Source organism: Heterocephalus glaber, unplaced genomic scaffold, assembly GCF_053883595.1.
Source record: "Heterocephalus glaber isolate CG9 unplaced genomic scaffold, H.glaber_assembly_v1.0 deba00000071, whole genome shotgun sequence".
Lineage (NCBI taxonomy): Eukaryota > Metazoa > Chordata > Mammalia > Rodentia > Bathyergidae > Heterocephalus > Heterocephalus glaber.
The window spans coordinates 17652218-17677073 of NW_028258137.1; the positions used below are offsets into that span (position 1 = coordinate 17652218).

Consider the following 24856-nt stretch of genomic DNA (forward strand, 5'->3'; position numbering starts at 1 on the left):
CAGGTTTGTGGAAATGAGGTGTGGACATCTTTAAGGGGCAATATTCAGCCTATCATAGAGGTAGGCCCCTTAGCCACTGACCCTTGCTTTCATCGATCAAGTATGAGGAAAACAAATGCCCACCTTCTTAGATTCAATGTGGGTCAATTCAGTGGTGGTCTGGAATGTCACTGGCTCAAAAATTGAGGCTGAGCTATCAGGCTTCATTCCCTGACAAAATCAGATAGGATGTGCCTGGGAGGTGGTACAGTTGAGAGAAAGAGGTTTGAACTTGATTATTTTATCTGACATTGGATTTTCCAGGGCAGCAGGGGCAGCCATCATGAACTAACACTGCCAAGTTGGTCACTACTTTACTAAGCTCAGTATCTGACACAGAGGGCAGAAATGCCCAACAGAGTGGATCTGTCTGATGACCAGGAGGTCATGAGCTCTGTGCAAGACCCCTCCTTCTCCCTCATCCCACCTCCAGGCAGTCACCACCTCCTGTCAGCCTCCTTTTTAAATGTCACCCAAACCTTTTCTCCCCACTCTACCACATTGCTACAGCTAAGCTAGGAGCCCAACCCTGTCCCTCTGGCTCATGGCCATGCTCCTTCTTGACCACACTTCCTCTGATCTCCCCATCCTTCCCCGCACAAGAATATCATCCTGCACTGTCATGCCAAAGCACACCTATGACTACATCCGTCCCTTTTGTGGCTCCCCCTATTCTTGGGAGGAGGCCCAAGCTCTTTACCCTGAGTTCCTCAGTATCTTCCCGCCTTCCTGAAAGTCCCAAGCAGTCAGAGCTACAGCAAATGAGTGGCAGATGGGTGAAGGCAGAGTTGGTAATGGTGGTGAAGCAGACAAGGAGAGGATGGGCATGGTGCCAATGGTGTTGCAGAGACAATCCTGACTTTAGAGGACCCTGTGTCCAGATGCAGTGGGCCTTAAAATGCTGGTGGGTAGAGCTCAGGAGCTACATCAGCCCCAGTGTGGCCAGCAAGTGGGTACCAGATTGGGCCCAGGCACAGAGCTGTTGGCATAGAACTCTCTCAAATAGGAAATGACTTCTGAGTGCTGGATATTGTAAGTCTGGAAGGACAAGAGGGAAGTCTCTCTGCAAATGATTTTGGCCAAACTCCAGGGATGAGGAATGCCCACTGGGCCTGGCTGAGCTGAAGGCCATGGCTTGCTAAGGGGATGATTTGGTCTCTTTCTGCACCAGCTGAAGACATATAAAGTGGCCCCAGGGCCCCAACCTAGCTGAGTCACTGCCATGAAGCTTAATTAATGCTTGCAAGGCACTGGGAAGCCTTGACTGAAAGGCTTCACGTGAACACAGAATATCTTATTAATCACTGTGACAGCACCAAGTGGGGTGGCCTAGGGGGCAGTTGCTCTGTGTACAGAACAATGGATAGTTAAATTGTGATTTTGAAGAGTAGTCCTGATCAGCTGGCTTAAAAGCAGCTTAGCTGGAGGAGGCAGGCCCATCTTGGAGCCACTTAACTCACTGGCCCTTATTGGCCATGCATTAAGTAGAGGCCATAAAACCTCCCTCCCTGCTGGGCAGGGATAATAGGAGGACTGTCAGGTAATGGTGAAGCAATCCTTTTAATCCTGAGTAACAAGTCTTGGCAAGGTGGCCAAGTGGAGGAACATACAGGCTCTGTGTCAAGCTGAGTATATTTGGGTAAGTTTCTCAACCTCTCTGAGCCTCAGATTTGTCATCTGCAAAATGAAATAATAATAATCCTACCTTTTTCTCATAGGACTGTATGATTCAAATGGCATGTACATGAAAAGGCCTTGGTGCCTACAGTAATAATGTCAGTTAAAACAACAGTAATAATAGTAATGCTATCAGTAATAAGAATAGCAATAATAGTAATGATATCAGTAATAGGAATAACAATAATAGCAATAACAGATAAGGATGATGTGAGCACTCTTCTAAATGCATTTCAATTATTAGCTAGCCTGATTTCCATTTTACAGATGAGCAGCCCAGAAACAAAGTAGGAAAGTGACTTCCAAGTTCCCACAGTTAGTGAAAGATGGGGCTGTGATATGGGCCCCGGCAGTCTGGCTCCAAAATCCCTTCTCTCTTCCACTCTCTGATGCCGCCTTTGTCATTATTGTCATTATACTCATTTTAGAAATCAGGCTTCATTATGATTGTCATTATTGTCATCATCACTACAAGGGGTAAATGGAAGCTGGCCCCTGAGGCATCTGTGCTCTGTCAGGGATGGGGAAGGAGCTCTGATCATCTCTAACCCTCTATCTTCCATGTGAAGGGAAGAAAAATATTGTTATTAAGATGAAGGTGGCCAGGCATGGTAGTACTCCTGTAATCCCAGCATTTAGGAGTCTACGGCAGGAGGATCACTGCAATTTAGGGGCCAGCTTGGGCTACATAGTGAGTTCAAGGCCAGCCTGAACTATATAGCAAGACCTTCTCTCAGAAAAAAGAAAGAAAGAAAGAAAGAAAGAAAGAAAGAAAGAAAGAAAGAAAGAAGCAATACATGGAATTTTTGAGGCTCAAGGAGATGTGTAGTAAATGGTTTTTAGGAAGTAACTGTCATTAGATGATCAGACTAAAAAGCCTATCCCATCCTTCCTGTCCCTTGGCTATACATTGAGGAGGACATTTTGTTTACATCTAAGAGTCAAGAGGATCCCAGTGGGTGATGGAGCAAGAGATCCCAGGTCACCCAAGCAGCAACCTATCCTCTTGCATTTGTTGAGCTCCCAAAGATCGTGCAGCATGCTACAAATCTTCAGTCTGGGAATGGTGGTATATCCCTGTAATCCTGGCAATCTTGGAGCTTGAGGCAGTACGAGTGCAAGATTAAACTCAGCCAAGGCAATTTAGCAACTTAGCACAACAGTGTCTCAAGACAAAAAATAAAGAAGGGATTTCAGGAAAAATGGCAGAGTGGTAAGGAACAATAACTCAGCCTCTCCAAGATTGAGAATCCAGACATTGGAACATAACTTGGAGAGAGAGAGAGAGAAAGAAAGAGAGGGAGGGAGGGAGGGAGGGAGAGAGAGAGAGAAAGAAAGAGAGAGAGATCCCTGGGAACCAGGAAGAATCTGACAAAAAATTAAAACCTACAGAAAAATTGAAGATATAGAACACAACATGGAGAAGGAAAAGAACAATCTGCACTTTCTCCCTGGTTCCCAGGTGTGGCTTGTGGGAAAGGAAGACCAAATCTACAGAGACAAAGTGAAAGCTGGGGACTCCAGAGGGCTTCAGGGAGAAATGAAGGTGATGGAATGAACCAGAAGGTACTGTTGGCTGCTGGGAGAGTATGGGATTCTACTCCCATGTAAGTCCTTTGACAGGAAACAGCTGGTGAATGACTCTAGTCCAAGCATCTGCCATATCCCCTGGAAAGAGTTCTTGGTTGGATGACATTTTGAGGAAGGGTTGATTCTTTGAACCCAGGACTCAGAGCAGCCACAGGATGGCTTCAACTCAGGGCTTCCAATGTTACATTCCCACAGTGACTGGGCAAGCAACAGCTGAGGTAAAGGAGTCAAAGTCAGGCTGTTTTTGCTTTTGTTTTTTGTGAGTGGGTGCATTGTTTTTAGTTTAGTTTAGTTTATTCTTTTTCTTCTTTCCTTTCCTCTTTTCTTCTTGACCAGTTTATTGGAGTTAGGGGAATTTTTCTTTATCCTTCTTGGCTTCTTATCTCTTTTTCTTACTTCTTTCTGTCTTTCTTTCTCTTTTCCCTTTTAATTTTTCTCATTTATTTTTACTCCCTATATAATTTCCTTTTTCTCCATCTTTTTCTTTTATCTTCTATTTCTTGTCAGTTCTCTTACCTTTAGCTAATTCTATAAATATCCTTCTACTCCCCAATAAGATCCTTTTTACCACTTCTCTCTCCTCCTCATATTGTATAGTTTGTTTCAACTTTTCCTTTTGCATTCCCCCATTCCCATATCCTTAATAGTATAATGATACATTGCTTCATTAATTTTTCTTTTTTTTGTTTTTTTTTTAATTTTTGTTTTTTGAGACAGGGTCTCACTATATAGTTCACACTGACCTTGAACTCATTATGTACCCCAGGCTGGCCTCAAACTCATGGCAATTCTCCTGCCTCAGCCTTCTGAGTGCTAGAATTACAGGCATGCACCACCATGCCTGGCCTTATTAATTTTTCAATAGTTAGTTAACTCTATAAAATTACTTTTGAATTCTTTTTAACATTACCAGAGATACAATTGTCACATGTAGTACATATTAATTGTAAGTCACTACCTAGGTTGTCTTAATGTTTACACCAAATTGTAGATTTCTCTAGTGTTAAAGGTGGTACATACTTGTGTTTTTGTTTTTGTTTTTGTTTGCTGTACTGGGGATCAAATTTAGGGCCTTGCACTTGTAAGGCAGGCACAGCACCACTGAGCTAAGTGCCCAGCCCCATAATTGGTTCTTATGATATGTTAATATCCAGTTTTCTTAAATGATATAGTGGTACCTCAGTTCATGAACTTAATTTGTTCTACAATTTTGGAAAAGATGGCTACATTTGTGTTTGTGTGGGAAAGATGGCCATGGTTGTGTTTGTCACCCAATGTAGAATCTGCAAACAAAAACAAAATTTTTCCAAATGTGTCTATTTGTGAACCAAATAGTTTGCAAACAAAAGCATTCATGAACTGAGATATGACTGTACTACTGTAGCTGATTTACTTGATATTATCAGGGTTGCAAAATTGTCACTATTTCTCTATAAACCAACACCGAGATTAACAATACTAGAGTACATTCCCAAAGAACTTGGTTGTTGGACTAATTACACTGAGCCCTCCCCTCCCAAATTAACCAAGATGATTGGATCTTGGGGCTGAGGCAAAGGACTATAGTAATCTATACCCAAAGTACATCACTGAAAAGCAACTAAGAAGATCACTATACTAGCAACAATGTCTTTGTACTATAAGCATCCACAAATTTCAGCACAAAACAAAGGAACAGAAAACAATAGAAAAATGAGAATAAAAGTGTCTTACTTTTCTCATTGTTGAGACAAAATACACAACACCCAAAGTTAAAGAAGGAAAAGTTGGGCCAGGGATTTAGCTCAGTGGTTTCACTGCTTGCTGCGCAAGCACAAGGGCCTGAGTTCAATCCCTAGTATCAAAAAAAAAAAAAAAGAAGGAAAAGTTTATTTTAGCTCACAGTTTGTAGAGGTTTCAGTTCATATTCAGCTGGCTCCAAGACAGGGTGGTATGGTAGAGGAGAAACAGTCCATGGCAAGGTAGGCAGAAAGTAACAGCAGCAGCTTTCCTTATGCTTTCCCTTTCCTTCCATAAAGGCTACACACCTATTGGTTGGTGTCACCCACATTCATGGTGAGGCTTCCCATTATCCCCACCCCAAACTATACTAAACCAAGGGCTGGGGATTTACCTCAGTGGTTCCACCACCTGCCTCAAAAGCTCAAAGTCCTGAGTTCAATCCCCAGTACAAAAAAAACTATACTAAACCAATCAGTGGACTAATTTAATTATCACATACCTCAATCCATATTCATACACCCTAGATCCAGCCTTTGCAGTCCCTACAAATGATAATGTCAATATGACATACCAGAACCTGTGGGACACAATGAAAGCAGTCCTAAAAGGGAAGTTCATAGTGGTGAATTACCAAATCAGAAAAATAGAACAAGCTCAAACAAATAACTTAATGATGCACCTCAAGGTCTAGAATAACAAGAATAATCCAAACCCAAAGCTAGCACAAGAAAGGAAATTATAAAGCTCAGAACATAATTAACAAAATTGAGTCTAAAAAATACAGAGTCAATGAATTAAAGAGTTGGTACTTTGAAAGAATAAACAAAATAGACAAACCCTTAGCCAATCTTACTAAAATAAGGAAAGAAAAAGACCCAAATCCATGCAACTAGAAATGAAAAATGATTCTGCTGAACAGAATTCTGATGAAACAGATTCTGCTGAAATACAGAAGATCATTGGTAACTACTTTGAGAAACTGTACTCTAATAAAAAATGGAAAATTCAGAAGAAACGGATAGATTCCTAAATATGTATGAACTACCAAGAAGATATAAAAATCCTGAACAATCTCATATCAGTCAATGAAACTGAAGAAGTGATTTTTAAAAACTACCAACTAAGAAAAACCCAGACCCCAACAGATTCACTGCTGAATTCTGCAAGAACTTTAGAGATCTAATGCCAATATTCCTCAAATGTGTTAATGAAATTGAAAGTCATTCCTGGAAGAAAGCATTATCCTGATTCCAAAACCAGAAAAGGATGCAACCAAAAGAGAACTACAGGCCAATATCTTTAATGAATGTAGATGCAAAAATCCTCAATAAGACACTGGCAAACAGAATGCAGCAAATCATCAAAAAGGATGCAGAAAAAGCATTTGACATAATCCAACATCCATTCATGATAAAAATAAATAAATAAAACTCTGAAGAAAATAGGTATAGAAGGTCTTTATTTCAATCTGATAAAAGCCATCTATGACAAGGCAATGGCCAACATCATACTAAATGGAGAACCTAAAATCAGAAACAAGACAAGGATGTCTGCTATCACCACTCCTGTTCAATATATTCTCAAAACATTAGCCAGAGCAATTAGAAATAGAAATAAATAAAAGGAATATTGATAGGAAAAGAAGTTAAATTATCATTATTTGCTGATGAAATGATCCTCCACATTGAAGACCCCAAAAACTCCACCAAAAGATTCCTAGAATTAACAACCAAATTCAGTAGTATAGAAGAATACAGTGTCAATGCTCAAAATCAATAGCATTCCTATACACCACTAATAAATTCACCAAGAGAGAAATTAGAGAAACAAAACCTTTCACAATAGTATTAAGAACAGTTAAATACTTAGGAATTAACCTGACCAAAGAAGTAAAAGACCCTTACAATGAAAACTATAGTATCCTCTGAAAAAGGAAATCAAAGAGGACATCAGAAAATAAAAAGATATCCCCTATTCTGGGATAGGGAGAACCAATATAGTCAAAATGAATTTATTTTGAAAACTGTTATGTAGATTTAACACAATCTCAATCAAAATACCAACAGTATTCCTCACAGAACTAGAGAAAACAATCCTAAAATTCAAATAAAACCAGAAGAACCTCGAATAGCAAAAGCAACTCTGGACAACAAGGGCAAAGCAGGGGGTATCACAATCCTGGACTTCAAGTTATAGTACAAAGTTCCAGAATAGAGGATGTAGAAACATCTCCAGGCACCCTTAGCTACCTTATCTTTGACAAAGAGGCCAAACACCTTCACTGGAGGAAAAATAGTCTCTTTCACAAATGGTGCTGGGCTGCTGGGGATCTTCCCCAAAGAATTAAAAGAATCATACCACAGTGATATATGTGCACCCATGTTCATAGCAGCACAGTTTGTGATAGCTAAAACTTGGAAACAGCCCAAATGCCCATCAACTGGAGACTGGATAAAGAAAATGTGGTTTTTTATAAAATGGAGTACTACTCACCCATAGAAAATGAGAAATTAGAGACATTTATAGCTAAATGGATGCACATTGAGGCGATATTCTTAAGTGAAATAAATAGGACACACATGTATAAATACTGAATAGTTTCTCTGGTGTGAGAAACTGAAAATGTAAATAAGGACTAAATGTATAATAGGTAATGTGAAATAGGAAGAAAAGTGGCAAAGGGGAAGGAAGTGGGAGGGCTAGGGGAAAGGATAGAAGGGAGTGGGATTAATATGAGAAAATGGAAAAATAGGAACAAAATCTTTGTAAATAGGGAGGAATGAAGGGGTTGAAGGGAGGGCTGGGCAAGGGTGTAAAATAAGAACCAAGAGAGACTATGTAAAGGTGCAAATTTCCAATGAGGAATGTCATTATATTGTAGACCTAAAATGTACCAATGATTAGAATGAATAATCGATAATACAAAATAGGAAGAAAAGGTCCAAAGGGGTAGGGGTAGTGGGAGGGGCAGGGGAAAGGAAAGAAGGGAAAGGAAAAATGATGAGAAATGGAAAAAATGGAAATAAAGTCTTTGTAAATAAGGAAGGATGGAGGGGGTGAAGGGAGGGCTAGGAATGGGGAAAAAATAAGAACCAAGATGCATTATGTAAAGGTACAATTCTCAATGAGAAATGTAATTGCATTGTATACCTACAATGTACCAATAAAAGAATTTAATAAAGTGCAAAAAAAACAAAACAAAACAAATGGTACTGGGAAAACTGGCTAGCCACATGCCAAAGATTGAACCTAGGCCCATATCTCTCATCATGCACTAAAGTAAAATCAAAATGGATCAAAGATCTAAATATTAAAACATAAATACTTAACCTGCTGGAATATGAAATAGGTAAAACTTTTTTTTTTTTTGTACTGGAGTTCGAACTCCAGACCTTGCGCTTGCAAGGCAGGTGCCTGAACCACTGAGCTAAATCCCCAGCCCATAAAATAGGTAAAACTCTTAAAGATGTAGGAGTAGGCAAAGACTTTCTGAACCAAACTCTGGCTGCACAAGAAATAATGTCAAGAATCAACAAACAGGATCACATCAAATTAAAAAGGTTTTGCACAGCAAAGGAAACCACCAACAGAGTGAAGAGAAAACCTACAGAATGGGAAAAATATTTGTCAGCTATTCCTCAGACAAAGGACTAATATCTAGACATATATAAAGAAGTCAAAAAAGTTAGACTCCTCACTTTAAAGACCCAGTCAAAAAATGGATATCTGAAATGAAATTTCTCAGATGAAGAAGTACAAACAGCCAATACATGAAAAAATGTCCAACATCGCTGACCATTCAAGAAATAAAATTAAAACTGAGAGCCTATCTCACCCCAGAAAAAAATGACTATCTTCAAGAAATAAAACAATAACAATTGCTGGAGAGACTTCAGGTAAAAAGAAACACTTCTTCACTAGGACTGGAAGTCCCATTTGACCCAGCTATTCCCCTGCTGGGTATCTTCCCCCCAAAATTAAAAGAATCATACCACAGTGATATATGTGTACCCGTGTTCATAGCAGCACAATTTGTAATATCTAAAACTTGGAAGCAGCCCAATTGTCCATCAACTGGAGACTGGATAAAGGAAATGTGCTTTTTTTTTTATAAAATGGAGTACTACTCAGCCATAAAAAATGAGAAATTAGAGACATTTATAGATAAATGGATGCACATTGAGGCGATACTCTTAAGTGAAATAAATAGGACATACATGTGTAAATGCCGAGTTGTTTCTCTAGTGTGAGAAACTGAAAGTGTAAATAAGGACTAAAAGATATAATAGGTAATGTGAAATAGGAAGAAAAGGGGCAAAGGGGAAGTGGGAAGGGTCGGGGAAAGGAAAGAAGGGAATGGAATTAATATGAGAAAATGAAAAAATGGAAACAAAGTCTTTGTAAATAGGGAGGGATGGAGGGGTTGAAGGGAGGGCAGGAGAAGGGGGAAAAATAAGAACCAAGAGAGATTGTGTAAAGGTGCAAATTTCCAATGATGAATGTCATTGTATTGTATACCTAAAATGTACCAATAAAATAATATTTTAAAAAAGAAAGAAAGAAAAGACAGAAAGAACTTCTTCATTGTTGGTGGAATTATAAACTGGTATAACTACTATGGAAATCAGAATGTAGATTCCTCAAAAAATTAAAACTAGAGGACTAGGGATTTAGCTCAGTGGTTTCACCGCCTGCTGCATAAGCGCAAGGATCCGAGTTCGATCCCCGGTACCAAAAAAAAAAAAAAAAACAAGAAAAAAAAATTAAAACTAGAAATTCCATTCAATCCAGCTATTCCCTGTAGATATATTCCTGAAAGAGTTAAAGACATCATATCACATTGATATATGCATACCCATGTTTATAGCAGCACAATTCATAATAGCTAAATCTTGGAAGTAGCCAACAGATGAAAAGATAAAGAAAATGTGGTATTTATATACAATGTAGTACTACTTTTCCATAAAGAAGGATAAACTCAAGTCATTTGAAGGAAAAAAAAATTTTTTTGCAGTGCTAGGGATTGAACCTAGGGCCTTGCACATACTAGGTAAGTGATCTACCACTAAGCTACACTCCCAGCCCACTTGTAGGAAAATGGACACACCATGAGACCATAATGTTAAGTGAAGTAAATCAGATATGGGAGCTTAAATATTACATGGCTTATCTTATATAAGAAACCCAATATGTAAATTTAGTACAAAAATAAAAGACAAACAATAGGAAAAAAAAAGACAGAGAAAAAGTTATTGTAATCCAGCATGGACAAAGTATTTAAAAGTAAGTGTACCTTGGGCTGGGGATTTAGCTCAGTAGCACGGTGCCTGCCTCACAAGTGCAAGGTCCTGAGTTAGATCACTGGTACCCAAAAAAAAAAAAGTAAGTGTACCTTGACTTAGCATAATTATCTTACATGTTTTTATATTTTTTGGCTTGTTGGTCTGGGTGTCAATCTGTATTTCTGATAATTAACTTGATAAGGAGTTATAAAATAAATAAATGAATCTGATGCTGGCAAACTAAAATTTTACAAAGGAAGATGGAGAGGAAGTGGAAAAAAAAGAATTGAGATGTGTTATATACATGTGCCAATTTCTCACAATGAATGAAATCATTATATACTACAAACACATACTAATCAAAATAAAAAGTTTTTTAAAAATAAAAAAATAAAGAAAGGTCAGGCAATGTAGCTCAGTGTGAAGGCTCCAGGTTCAATCCCCAGTACTGTTCAAAAAAAAAAAAAATCCTCAGTCTGGTTAATGTACTCAGTCTGTGACCCACTCAGTACTAAAGTACTCAGACTTTAGACCCACCTGGCCTGTCATAAACCAGCCCCAGAGGGGTGAGGAATTCTGGGTAGTAAACTTTTGCTAGGATTAAATGTCCCAGCCAAATAGTTACTGTCACCTAGCCACACCCTTCTCCCTTCTTCTTTGCTCCTCCTACCTCTCCTGAGGCCTGCTCCTACAAACAGACCATACTAGGGTCTTCTCTGGGCCCAGTTCTGCCCTCATCCTACCCCTTTCCATTCAGCCCTAGTCCCCCTCTTCCATCTTACTCTTGACCAGGTCCTCAGTATCCTGCCCCCAAACCATCCCTCTCCTCTCAGGGAGGATGCACCTGGCAGGTCCATTCTAGACCCAAAATATGGATGGTTTCCTGATCTGGTCTCCTCATTCCACAAAGACAAGGAAATCCAATCCTAGACCCATCTTTGGACAAGCTAACACCATGGTTCAGGCCTATCTGGCATGTACAAGTGGAGAGAGACAAGGGAAGATTGACTTTCAGAAGGAACAAAAGACCTTTCCAAACCACCTCCCCTTCAAAAGGAGCTTCTTGGGGCAGGGATTTAGCTCAGTGGTTCCACTGCCTGCCTCACAAGTACAAGGTCCCGAGTTCGATCCCTGGTGCCAAAAAAAAAAAAAAAAAAAAGGAGCTTCTCTGTTTCCCAGTGGGTTCTAAACTGGTTTGCAAGGTAACATTGTAGCATATGACCTGCTAGTGTAGACTATAAAATGCCTTGAATCCTCCTCTGCTGCCTGCTGGGGACTGTGATGCCCACAGAGATGTTGTTCTTTGCCTTTCCCATTTGCCTCTGGGGAACGTGTCCCCATCAGGAAAGCGAGTCTCTCACCCAAGGAAAGATCTCAGCTTTAAAAAATTTAGTGCAATTCTTTTTATATCAGAGGGTTATATTTAAAGTATTCAAGGACCTAGATTTGCATCATCTTAGTTAAATTACTCATCACCCATCTCTCATCTACAGTCCTTTTCTCATTTCATGAAGGCTCAGTTTACATAAAGCTTAGGTTTCCTCCAGCCACATAGATGCTCATTTCTCTCACTGGTCCTTTTGCTTTGTTTTGTTTTGTTTCTGAGATTGGATCTTGCTATGTTGCCCAGGCTCATCTGGAACTCATGAGCTCAAGTGACCCTTCTACCTCAGCCTTCTGAGTGGCTGGAACTACAGGCACATGCCACCACACCCAGTTTGTTTGTGTTTCGTTTGGTTTGGTTTGGTTTGGTTTAGTATTTTGATCAATGCTCAGCAAGCGTCCCATTGGCCTTTCTGCTGCTCCATACAGTCTGCCACAAGTTGCAAGTACTTGGGTGGACATCTTCCTCCCATGAGAAAGTGAGACTCAATAGCCCAGAAATGTATCTTGGCCAACAGCCAGCACATGACAAAAAGGAAGAAGGGAGCAGATCTGAACACATAGTAGGGCAATTTCTTGAGCACAACATGATTTTATAAACAATTATGAATATCTACCATCTATCAAGCTCTTGATATGTACCGTGCACCTGCATATTGTATTTATCTTCAAAATAATCCTCTGATCCATGCATTGGGCCCATTCCTTGGCTGAATAAACTATGGTTAGAAAAGTTATATCTTGGCAAATGTTCTGAGCCAGTAACCAGCAGCCAGGTTGATTGATACTACACCCCCAGGGCTGTGTGTATGTGTTTACTTGTTTATATTTAACCTCAGTCCACACCGAATTTGGGGCAGCTCAGAGGGTGCTATGATGCAGCATAACAACAAAAAAACCACAGTGAAAGGGCCAGGGATGTAACTCAGTGGTGCCCTGCTTGCCTGGCAAACGAAAGGTCCTGAGTTTGATTCCCAGTACCAAAAAGAAAAAAAAAACACAGTGAAGAAATCAGGCTAAGGGAAGGTGCCTGGGTCTTTGTCTGGCAACACACAGGCCTTGCCTTGGGTCCCAAGCTTCCTAGTAGCCAAAGCAAAGAAAGCCTAGTCTGTTTGCCAATTATTGGTGTCTGTAGCATAAACACAAACCAAAACCAAAACAGACCAAAGGCCTAAAGAAGCACCATTTTTCCTAAGTTCAGGTCTAAAAACAAACACATGCTTCCCAAATATCCTCTTAGGGAAGCTTAAATATAATAAAAGAATATAACAAGAGAACATTTGAGGGCTAGAAACATCTCAGCAGTCCCAGCACAGCTCAGCCAGGCAGAATCTGGAGGGAGTAAGGGGCTGTCAGCCAGTCCAGCCTCTCACAGCTGAGCCAGGACAGCTGCCACAGACTGGGTCTTTCTTAAGTGTGTGCAGATTTGTTGGTGAGTGCAAGGAAGCAAAGGCAGGATTGGGCAAGGGGAGAAATGTACCCAGAAACCTCAGCAGTTCTACAGGGAGCTCGGGTGGTCGCTCAGAATTGTCCCAGAGGGAGGCCAAGGACCCTGACCTTGGTACTTGCTTCCTATCTGCCAGTTGCTGGGCACAAACCAACCCCTGGGAGGCAGCTGAACCTTGACAGAGGCAATACCCAGAAAGAAACACAGCTGTGAGATATGTATTCCCAAAGAGGCTTTGGGTGCATTGTTCATGACTGAGTGCCCAGCAATCAGTAGGCAGCCTTCCAGCCACACAGCTTATGTGGGGACTGAGGCGTCCGACAGGCCTCCCACTTGGTCTTGGACAAGGCAGGCCGTAGGACCAGCCAAGGTGCCCCTGAAATACAGGGCATATTATTGCCTATGCTCTGACAGTCCAGACAGACAGAGCCTGAAGGCCCAAGGCTTTTCCTTTAGTATGGACAACAAGACTCCAGTCTGGAAACAGTCGAGCACCAACCTGAGGCACACCTACCACACACACAACTACAGAAAAAAAAGCCCCATAAGGCACCTGGATTTAGCAGCATTATCACTTCCTGGTGAGCCTGCCAAGGTAAACTGTTTGCTAAGCACACAGGGACAAGGCAGAATTAGGAGACGAGTTAGGTGGGGCTGTGAGCAGGAAACCTGCCAAGTTTCAGAGATGATAATGGCCTTGGACTTGGACTTTGGAAAGTTTGCTGGTGATGGCTGGGTGAGAGGGGTGGGAGGGGCTAGGGCAAACCCAGCTGGGCATTGGCAATGACTTGTGGAGAGAAAAGTGGTAGGGGAGTGTGGGCTTGAGACAGCTCAGGGTCTCAGGCCCCAGAAAGGAGAAATGGGCAGATGCTGATGGAGGACAAGAGGAAATGCAGGGTAAAAGGAACAGAGCAGGCGAAAGGGCCTGGCTCTGAGCCATACTCTGTGATAGTTTTCATTCACCACAAGCTGTCCCTGACCTGGCCCAGCATGAAGTGTCTGTCACATGCCTGTTTGCCCAGCACAGTGGCCACAGCACCTGTAACTTCCCTTAATGGAGCTCTGGTCTCCGAGTCCTGCAAAAGGCAGAATCCAAAGCTCCATTCAGATTCCATTTGCATCGGCGTGGCCTCGCCTCACTACTCTTGAGTACAGATGTTGTCAGTCTGAATCTGCTGCAATGAACTCTGTAAATAACTACCCTAATGGATAATCAATCATTTCAGAGCTGTAATACTAAATCAGGCTGTTGGATACATTTTGGGGCAAAGCTGTTTGCATGTGAGCCAAAAACTGCGCTTTCTGTTTTACTTTGCAAAGCAGAGTATGTCACATTAAATACCTAATGGTCTAAGACAGGCCTCTTGTGACCTAAAAAAAACCTGAGAGGTAGACTCTCCAAGACTCTACACATTACATGCAATTTGTAGATCCTTTTAAACTAAGCTTTTCATTTGAAATGTATGAAGGATAGTAAAATAGAACCTCACATTAACATTTAAAATAAGCATTGCCGGGGCCGGGGATGTAGCTCAATGGTCCTGGCGCCTGCCTCGAAGGTGGAAGGACCTGAATTCAATCCCCAGTACCAAAAAATAAAATAAAATAAAATAAGCATTGCTATTTTTTAAGTCAAGATTAAAATAATATTAAAACACATCAGTCATGGTTACACTTATTAGTTTATATAAATTTAAAAGGGTCACAGCCAGGAGAAAATTTAAGCCATAGCATAAAGTGTCCTCAGACATCTCCTGGAGACCCCCAAGAAGCCCACTTTGAACCTTCTGTCCAGGAAAACAAACCATCTGCAAAATTGCAGAGCTGGCACAAACCACAGCTAGGTCTGCACACTGCTGATCGGGCAGGATCACTTTCAGTCCTCTGCAGGTTAACCCAGTGGCCAGCCCAGCTTCAAAGACCTCCCAGGTGCTGCCCAACCCTGGTAGACTCACGTCTCAGGGGCCCAACCCATGCTCTCCCACCCACCCCTCTGCTGGCTCCTTGGGCTTTTCTGCAGGGTCCATTTCCTCAAACTCAAATGTCAGTGACTCCAGGAGCTTCTTCTTAGCCCTCTTTGGGTCCCACTCTGTACTGTCCCTATATGGTTTGATCCACTCTCTTGGCTTCAGTTATTGCCCACTTTGCACTCTCTGGCTTGACCCTCTCCCTGACTGCATTTTTTGTCTCGTGCTCATGGCAGCCCACCTAGTTGTCCCTCAGGTGTGTCAGTGCCGACCTGCCATTCTCTCACTCATCATAGAGACCCAAATCAACACCACCCCTCCCACCTCAGAGCGAGGCCCATAGAATCCACACAACTGCCCAGATCAGAAGCCTTTCTCTTTACTGGGCCTACCAGTAGTCACTATGACTAGTGTGATAATAGTCATTGGTCTACCAGTCCTCCAGATTTGTCATCCCCTGAAGTCCGCCACCATGTCCCTGGGTGATCAAGGCAATCTTCTACTCAGTCCTGTTGTCTTTGTTCCTTCCCCTCTTAGCTACCCATGTGACCTTTATAGAACACAAACTAGACGTCACTTGATCTGATGTGTGCAGGATCAGGCAACTGCTGACTTCCCTCATCCCGCGCCACACCTCTTTTGGCCAGACCCAAGACCCAGAGCTTTCCCCTACAAGTCTTTGAACATGCCGTTCCTTCTTTTCCTACCTGGGCTCAAATCAGGAAATGAAGGCCAGCTCCCACCTGTGGGCCTGGAGGGTCCCCAGCCCAAGATTCTCCCTGGGAAATTAGACTGCCAGAGCTAGCATCTGGTCTGACGACATCTCCCAAATCTCAGCTTCTGTCCACCAGTAGGTGGCTGATAGAGTGACCAGGCGATCTACTCCACAGGTATGAGTGAAGGCTGGATTTGATAAAGCAGAGGGGATACAGCCATACCTTATTTTCCTGAAGATACTTAAAGATTTTCTCTAAGTTCTTAAGTGTTTTCACAATACTTTACCATCCTCCCACCACTTGCTCAGCTTCACAAAAGCCGGTAAATTACTGAGTGCCCTTTAAAAATGTCCTTGTGATGGGAATATCACAGTTACTTGTTTATCTTCCAGTGGCAAGGACTTCACAGGTCACCCAAGTCCATGCATGGCAGAGCCCTATCAGAGTCTGGGAAAGAGTCAGGTGGCCAAGATAAGGAAGGCAGCCAGAACAGAGGCCCTGTCTCCAGGGTGCCGCCTGCCAGTGCCCTCCTCAGAGCCTGTACTGCCAGGAGGCCTGGCTGGGATTCACCTGTCCACATCTCAGGGAAAAGTCATGGATAGGGTGGTGGGCCACCCACCTAGACCTTGCCATGTGGTACATCAGGCCCTTCAGAAGAATACCGAGACAGGGGAAATGTGTCCATTTTGCTGATGAGGGAAGTGAGGCTCGAGAAGGGAGGGTAACTTGCTGGTGGTTTTATACTTACTCGGTGCAGAGTAGTTGGCAAGGATGCTGATCCAAGACTTCCGATCTGTAAAGCCTATGCTCTACCCATTGAAAGTCACTTACTTTGTGTCCTTGAACCCAACCCCAGGAATTTAACACAGAGAGAGGAGAGTACAGAGGGGATTATTATGAGCTGTTTCCAAGGAGGATTAAATCCTTTTTTGAATTCTTCCTAATGTACCACCATGTTCTGTGACAAGCCTGGAGTTCTGTGAGTCCACTTATCTTTTTATAGTTTGACCTTTACACAGGAAAAAAAGCTCAATGATTTTCCACCATTTTGAATAAACTTAAATGGATGTGTTTTTCTGAATGATTAAAGAATAAAAACAGCCTGTCCCCATCAAAGCCCTCTGGGAGTAATTTCCCCTCGAAGATGGATTTGCAAAAGCACCTTCCAAGTGAGCCCACCCATACCTTAGGATGGAGATCTTGCAGCCGTTTGTTTATCTCAACTGCAAGGACTTCATAGCTCAGGCTCTTCCCATAAAGAGAGGGGAGCTACATCCTGGACACAGAGGCAGGGGTGGGGCTGGTTTCTCCATCCCTCAGAGTGGCCAGAGCCAAGGAGGCAGGAACATCATACCCCACAGTGAGCTGAGGGGACAGTGACAGCCATCACATCACTCTAGAGAGCATCAGCCAGACTCAGGCCCCATGGATCCAGCAAAGCCTCATTCACCTGTTGTCAGAGAGCAGGCTTTCTGACAGATATGCTGTGGTGATAGCACTTGTAGTCCCAGCTACTTGGAAGGCTGAGGCAGGATGATTGCTGGAATCCAGGAGTTTTAGGGCCAGCCTGGGGAACACAGTAAGACTCCATTTCAAATAAACAAAGTAATAGAAAGAGCAGGCCCCCCACAGGCACTCACCAGGACTGGATGCAAACTAAGGGTGAAATGAAAGAGCATTAGTAGCCAGATATGGTGGCCCAGGCTTGTAATCCCAGCACCCTGAGAAGCTGAGGCAGGACAATTACAAGTTTGAGCCCAATCTGGGTAACTTAGCAATACAGCAAGACTCTGTCTCTAAATTTTAAAAGGGGGGTGGGTGCTGGGATGTAGCTCTATACAAAGGCCCTGGGTTCAGTCCCCAGTAAAAAAACACACGGACACACACACACACACAGAGGCATTAGTGATATGAGCTAGAATATGCCACCTCAGCTTTCTAAATCTATTTCCTTTTCTGTGGAATGATAAAGGTAATAGCTTCTTATAGGACTGTTAGATTAATGAGTTTAAGATAGTATGTATGTGGTGGTATGTATAAACGTCTTTTCATCTTCTCTGAAAATGCCTAATGTTTAAAAGCACAACTTCTTGAGAGATGCCATACACTGCCATGCCTTCTCAAGCAGTGAAACTGGGATATTATTTTGTAATGACTTGATGATTTAGTGATCCTCATTACAAAAATGTGGGAATCGTGGAATATCAGTCTGAGTGGGAGTTGGAAGCCTGTCCGGGCCCATTCCCCACTGGGATGACCTCACATATTTGAGATTTGCAGCGCTATTTGCCTTCTAGTTTTTTTCCTGGGTTTTATTTTTTAAATTGAAATCATGTAATGGTGTTTATCAGAACTGTGTATCAGATAAAGCAAGCAGCCTGTGAATGAGGCCTCTCCTTACAAGAGCCTGCTAGAATTGGCATTACTGTGGGAGCCATCTTGACTCTTCAGACTCCTGGACTTACATCTATGTTTTGGGAGGTCTGTGTGGCTGGAAATCTGTTGAATTTCCTCATCTTGGCCTTTTCTGTGTTTGGTATTAGGTGGTGTGGTCACTTGTGGGGTCTCAGGGGCTGTCATCCCAGCTGTGAGCTTCCTCCCTGCTACTGTCAAAGATTGAATATGGCAACCAAGATTGGCAGTGTGCGTTGACATGGCTCATTGGGCCAGTGAGCACTCATAGTTCCTAACAGCAGTGGGGGCACCTTGACAGTCCTCACCACCCACTCAGTCCTCATAATTTGCACTTCATCCCCTCCCCCCCCCTTATTCCTTTCCCAGGAAGGTGCCCCAGGCCTCCCTCCAGGTTCCTCTGACCAGGTACGGCTCCACCTAGCACCTGCCTCTGCCTCCCTGGCCTTATGCACTGCACCTTTCAGCATGCCTCCTACTTCCTCCTTCTTGTTTCCAGGCCCTCCCCATGGTGCCATCTTTGGCTAGTTTCTCTTCTCAACAAGTGCCCCTTGGACATTCACAAACTTTCTAATGAATTCATCCTCTCTGACCTCCTATCTGTGTAGCTCTCCTGGTCCAGATCCACATTTCCAGCTGCTTGCCACCCTCTTAAACTTATGTTACAAAGTGCATCTGCTTCCTCCACACCCTCCTTTGTGCTGTCCTCCCAGCAGCCTGTGTTAAACCTTACTCCTGCTGCAGCCTCTCCCCTTGGGACCAGAGGTGGTCAAGTCCTGATGATCCCAACGCCTGAATTCTTCATGTCTATTACTTCCACTGGGGCCTCCTCCAAGCCCTCAGCACTTTTTGAAAGCCATCTCACTGTCATGGAATCCCCAGGGTATCACATTCACTTCCCTTTGGGGCCACCAGGGACAGGCAGGGAAGGTATCAAGAGCTACATTTGACAGACTAAAGCACAGAGGTAAAGCATGGGGCTGGCTTTAGTGACCTGGCTTGACAAGTATGATGCACACATTAGCTGTTCTTCATCCCCTGCTGGTATAGGTCTCATCTTTGATCATTATCTGCCACCTCTTCCTCCTGCCCAGTCTGGTGTTCTGTGGGTGGCCCAGTGGGCCATCGACTTATGCTCAGTCCTCCTCTCTCCCTTTCCCTCCCACCCTCCCCCTTCACCCATTCCTGGAAGAATCCCACCCTTAAATGCTGCTGGGAAAATAATGAGAGACAGGTCAGCTTTGTCACTGAGGTTCCCTCTCCCACTGCCCCATCAAGGCCCAGCCACCACCTGCAGAGCCCTTGTGAGACCTGACACAGCCACCTAAGCAGAACCCCTTAGTAAGCACGCCACCAGAAGGGCCACAGAGGGTCCTTCTAAAGCAAAATACAACATCACAATTGTACCCACTTATCCAACACTTCCTAACTGCCCAGCTGCCCACTGGGCAGGCCCACTCAGGTCTTCATCATGGTAAAAATGCTAGCAGATTTGCTTGTTATGAAGAGCTCCAAAAATGCCCCCACTAAGTTGTAAGTGGTATTTTTCATTTTATGGATACATATCTTCATTTCAGTTTGTGAGCTATTATCATCCAACACTGAATAGCAACTAGTACTAGATATACACCCCAGGGAGCCTAGGAATGTGTCCTTTTCTTCCTGGAATTCTTAGCCCAAGGGAGATAAGCCATGGTTGAGTTTTATGTGCAAAACTTGTAGGGCACTGTCTGGGCAGACCAAAGAAACAGAGCACAGCTTCTACCTAAAGGCAGGCCAGACCCTGCCTGATGCCTAGGCCCAGGCACAGGATGTGACCATTCATTCAGCAATAAAATATTGAATGGGACCCATCCCATGGGTCTTAGTGGGCATATCTGCCACCCTACCCAGGCTTTGCCTCTCAACCAAAATTTTAAAATCAATCTCCTCTTTTCTTTTCTTTCTTTCTTTCATTTTTTTTTGTACCAGGGATTGAACTCAGGACCTTGCGCTTGCGAGGCAGGCGCCGGAACCATTGAGCTAAATCCCTGGCCCTCAATCTTCTCTTTTCTAATTTTTTTTTTTTTTTTTTTTTTTTTTGGTACCAGGGATCAAACTCAGGACCTTGTGCTTGCAAGGCAGGTGTGGCACCACTGAGCTAAATCTCTGGCCTTTTCTAAATATTTTTAAAAGATCTCTTTCATTTTTCCCAAAGTTGCCTTGCCTCTCTTTTGTAAATTCACAAATAATTAAATATCCATGAATTAGCATATTTTGTCCAGTTAGTAGCTGAAGCTATGTAATTGGTAGTTTCCCTTTTTGCCTTGGATCCCAGGAAGCTCAAAGATAAATATAGAGTTTGATCACATATGTAGGATTGGCCATTGTGGTTAGATGTTATATTCTCTTTTCAGAATGGGCTCTAATTTTCCATTTCTATTTTAATAACCTTACTGTTGTATCTTTTGCTATGAGCGTCCACTAATCCCTTTTGATAAGAAAAGAATAAATGAAGTTGCTTTAAAAATATTCTTAAGGGCTGGGGATTTATTAGCTCAGTGGTGCTGTGCCTGCCTAGCAAGTAAAAAGGTCCTGAGTTTGATCCCAAGTACAAAAAAAAAATTCTTAAAATTTTCTTTCATAAGAGGTTATTGATCATTTAAATTATCCTTTTTCAAAGAAGACAGCTTTAATTTATGCCAATGAGTAGGGCTGTCTGTCCTTCCATGATGCTTTCTCAGGCAGAAATTTTGTAAATGAATGGGAGCAGCTCTTATTGCCTATGTTTGATTCTCCCTAAATGCCCTTAGCAACCTATGTATAGATCAGTGCATCTTGCCAAGCTGTATTTATGGTCAAGCCACAATTTTAATGTGCCTGGGTGGTTCACCTCAGGCAAAATGTGAATCCCCTTTAATATTCTCATGGTGGAGCATCTGCCCCATTTCTGGCTCCCACCGATCCTGTCTTACTGAAGACCACATTAATGAGCAAACAGCCTGGAACACCCATCCCATCTTAGAAGACTCCCCTAGGCAAGCATCAAATCTTCAGCCTCCACCACTCACCGCCCCCCCCATTCACTGATATTTACTGATAGTGCAGCTGAGAGTGACTTCCATTCCAACCAGCTGATTATGTTCAGCAAATGTTTGTAAATGTCTATGGCCATGTATCCTCCATGCTATGGTGAGTTTCTGCCCCCTGAAACTGTGTTTTCTGAGTCTTTTGTGTCTCCTAATGGTGCCTGGAACATTTTGCACATGATAAGGAACTCAAATAAAATGAACAATAAACCTCCCCAACCAGCTAGAGCTTTTTATGAAGCTTGCAATGAAAACTCTGAACCCCATCAATGTCTGATAAAGACAAACATCTGGAGATGCCAGGGGCAGATGCCCAATTATGCTGAGCCTGATGAATGGCTGGGGAGTTATTTGAAGCTCCACAGAATCACTCAGCTTTGCTGACTGCTACTGTAGGTGATAGGCTTCTCTCTTTTTTTTTTTTTTTTTTTTGTACCAGGGATCGAACTCAGGTCTTTGTGCCTGTGCAGCAGGCGGCGAAACCACTGAGCTAAAGCCCCGGCCCCAGGCTTCTCTTTCCTAGGGCATAGTCCTGCCCCAAGAAGGCTGGGAATTGTTGTTCACTTACTCAACAGCCCCAGCCATTCCAAATGGCCATCAACATGAGCTCTATCCCCAAGAATGAGGAGGGCTGGGTTAAGTTGTCTCATTCACTTTTTTTTTTTTTGGTACCGGCCATTAAACTCAGGACCTTGCATTTGTGAGGCAGGTGCAGTGCCACTGAGCTAAATCCCCAGGCCCATCACTTTTCCATTTCACAGAAATATCATACTTTCAAGAAGAAAGTGTTAATTATATAAACCATACACATCATCAAATGGTACTGATAACTAAACGTTCAGGAGGTTGACGTGTATATTGTTTTAAGTAGCTTCATGATTTATTATCTAATTTAGATAAATGGCAAATAGCAATATCACAATAGCCTCATTTTATTCTGGTTTATGCCTCATTGTCTCTGAGTATAGACTAAGAAATGAATCATCAAACAGGCCCCGTGGGAAGACTGGCAGACTGGTTTAGAACATAAGCTCTTGGGGGTTCAAATCCCAGCCATGCTCCTAACCAAGGACAAAAGCAATAAATGCTAAAGGGCTTTTCAGACAGAGACAGGGTTGAGAATTAAGTGAACTAAACCTCCTGGCCCTGTGTCTAGCATAAAGAATGTTTTCCACCCATTTTAGTTGTCACTAAGTCTGGGTTTTCAGGCTTTTGGATTTTGGTAAGCCCCAGCCAAGTGAGGGGAAATGTGCCATATCAGCCTTCAAATTATACCCAGCAAGGAAGGGGTAGCAAATCGAGGGTTTACTATGAAAGGGCAGTGTCTGCGGCATGCCATTGTGTGGCTGAGCTGGAATTCATTCTTCCATGGCCCATGCCACAATAACTTCTGAAATAGGAAAAAGGCTTTCAGGCAACAAGTTTTACCCCAAGAAGTCACCATTTTCACCCGAGTGTAAGTGGGTTCATGATGGCCTCCCAACCAAAATGATGGTGCACATCTCTCTGAATGAACCTCTGCTTCCAGCAGAGACATGTGAACCGAGTAAGGGCAGCCATGAGTCCCAAGGCTATGACTCCAAACCCTCATCAAAATACCTGCCTGGGGGAAGAGACTGTCCCCACTCCAGAACAGGTCTCCAAATGTAGATCCCAGAGGGCAAATTTCTCAAGTGATAAATTCCCAAAGTTAAAACTCCAATCCGCAGAAGACAGAAATCCACTTTCCAAGTTACCACATGTCTGGGTATGAGTCAGATTCTACCCTAACTTAGCCCACAGGGCCTGGCAAATCAAGGCACATGTAACTGGGGTTACAAAGAGGAAACCAGGGCTGCCCCACTCCTGGGGTTGCCAAGAAGGAGTGCTCCGACACATTGTTCTAATTCTCTGGAGTAGCTCCATCAAACCATCAAACTTTGGTTCCCAGTTTAGATAGAAAGCCTCCTTTCCTACCTCATACTCTTGGAAATAGCATTTCAGGCTGTCAGGATGCCCCCAGGTTCTACACAGGGGTGGGTTGCAAACATGACAACCTCTGGAGGCTAGCACCTGGGTGGCAAGTAGGCCAGGTGCACAAAAGGGCCCCCAACATGTCCCTTCAGTCCTGCTTCTGAAGGTTGCTTTCCAGAACTTCCTTTTGCCTCAACCTTGCACACTAACCCTTGTGATTGGTAAGCTGTGGCTGATGGGTATTCTGGGAAAAATCAGAAAGGAGATCAGGGGCCATAATTCTGCCCAGCATCCCAGCCATGCTGCAGCATCACCAGGACTTGGTGTTCCCTGCAAAATAAAGTACACTGGCACTCTGACAACTCTTCTCCTCAAGGGCCTTGGCCCCTGTGTTTCTGTGTGTGTGGTCACCCCTCTGGTCACAGGTCCCAAGTAAGTGCTATCACGTGAGAATGAGGATATGTTCCCCTCCATCAGAGGAAGACCCATCAGAGCATTCCTCAAGCCCCAGGTTTTGGTTTTTGTTTTTGTTTTTTTGTATGGGGGATCAAACTCAGGACCTTGCACTTGCAAGGCAGGTGCTGGAACCACTGAGCTAAATCCCCGGCCCAAGCCCCTGGTTTTGAAATGAGCCAGGGTAAAATTATTGTGCAATCAAACCTCAGCAAATCCTTTCTAATTCACTTCATTGAAAACTTTTGTTTTCCATAAAGGATTAGACTAAGAAAGAATTTAATCACAGCAAATCCCCTTCCAAAATAGTTACAGATCCCATGATCAAGAGTAATGATTAGAAGAAAAGACTAAAAAGGCCCCAGAAGTTGAGAACTCAGGTACTTAATGAGAAAACTGGCCTTCCTGAGACTAAGAAGCAGTCTGCTTGTAGGGCTGAGGTCTCTATCTTCGGTATTTCCAGGGACAAATGAACACAGAGGTAGAGGCAAGGCCTGGATAAGCCACTGCTTTTTACACCAAGGTCAGTAATGACCTGCAGCAAAGTTGTATTGGTATCTGCCCTGAACCAGGCACTGTTCTGGGTGTCACATATTCAACAGTACAAAGAACAGACTGGACCCCTACCTTCATGGAACTTTATATTCCAATGAAAGAAGAAAAACAATATAGAAATGCATAATATATTAAGTGGTGATGTTTTGGAAAGAAAAATGAAGCAGGAAAATGGATAGAGGATGATGTCATATGGAACAGGCATTTTCGTACAGGTAACTACAGAAGTCTATTCCAAGGAGGTGACATTTGATCAGGGACTTGATAAAGTGAAGGAGAGAGCCACATGGACATCTGAGGGCCCTGGAAGCAAAGGCACTGGGGCCAGAAGGGACATAAGGTTCCTTGTGCTACACCCTGACACAGCATCTAGAAATCCACTCTATAGTCTTAATGGCAAGACCAGATCATCATTACAGGAACAAAGCCTCTCCAGCAAGTCAGCAGAGAACATCTCAGTCCCGATGAGCCATTCTTGCCCTTCTCAGCACCTTTCTGGAAGCCTCCTAACTCAGCACACACCAGCTTCCCAGAGGAATGACATTTCAGCTGGGGTTTACATTCCTAACAGATACCAGTATCCCACCAGGAA

General features: G+C 43.0%; 1 protein-coding gene across 3 annotated transcripts in view; it reads left to right on the forward strand.

The window, feature by feature from the left end:
• The window catches only part of Smpd3 (sphingomyelin phosphodiesterase 3), a 90763-nt gene that overhangs the window by 25400 nt on the left and 40507 nt on the right, over window positions 1-24856 (forward strand). The window contains exon 2 of one of the 3 annotated variants that reach the window (XM_087214523.1): window positions 3179-3282. The exons of the other annotated variants lie outside the window; for them this stretch is intronic. The gene's annotated coding sequence lies outside the window, so the exon portion shown is untranslated. The remainder of the gene's footprint in view (window positions 1-3178; window positions 3283-24856) is intronic. 3 annotated transcript variants of the gene reach the window in all.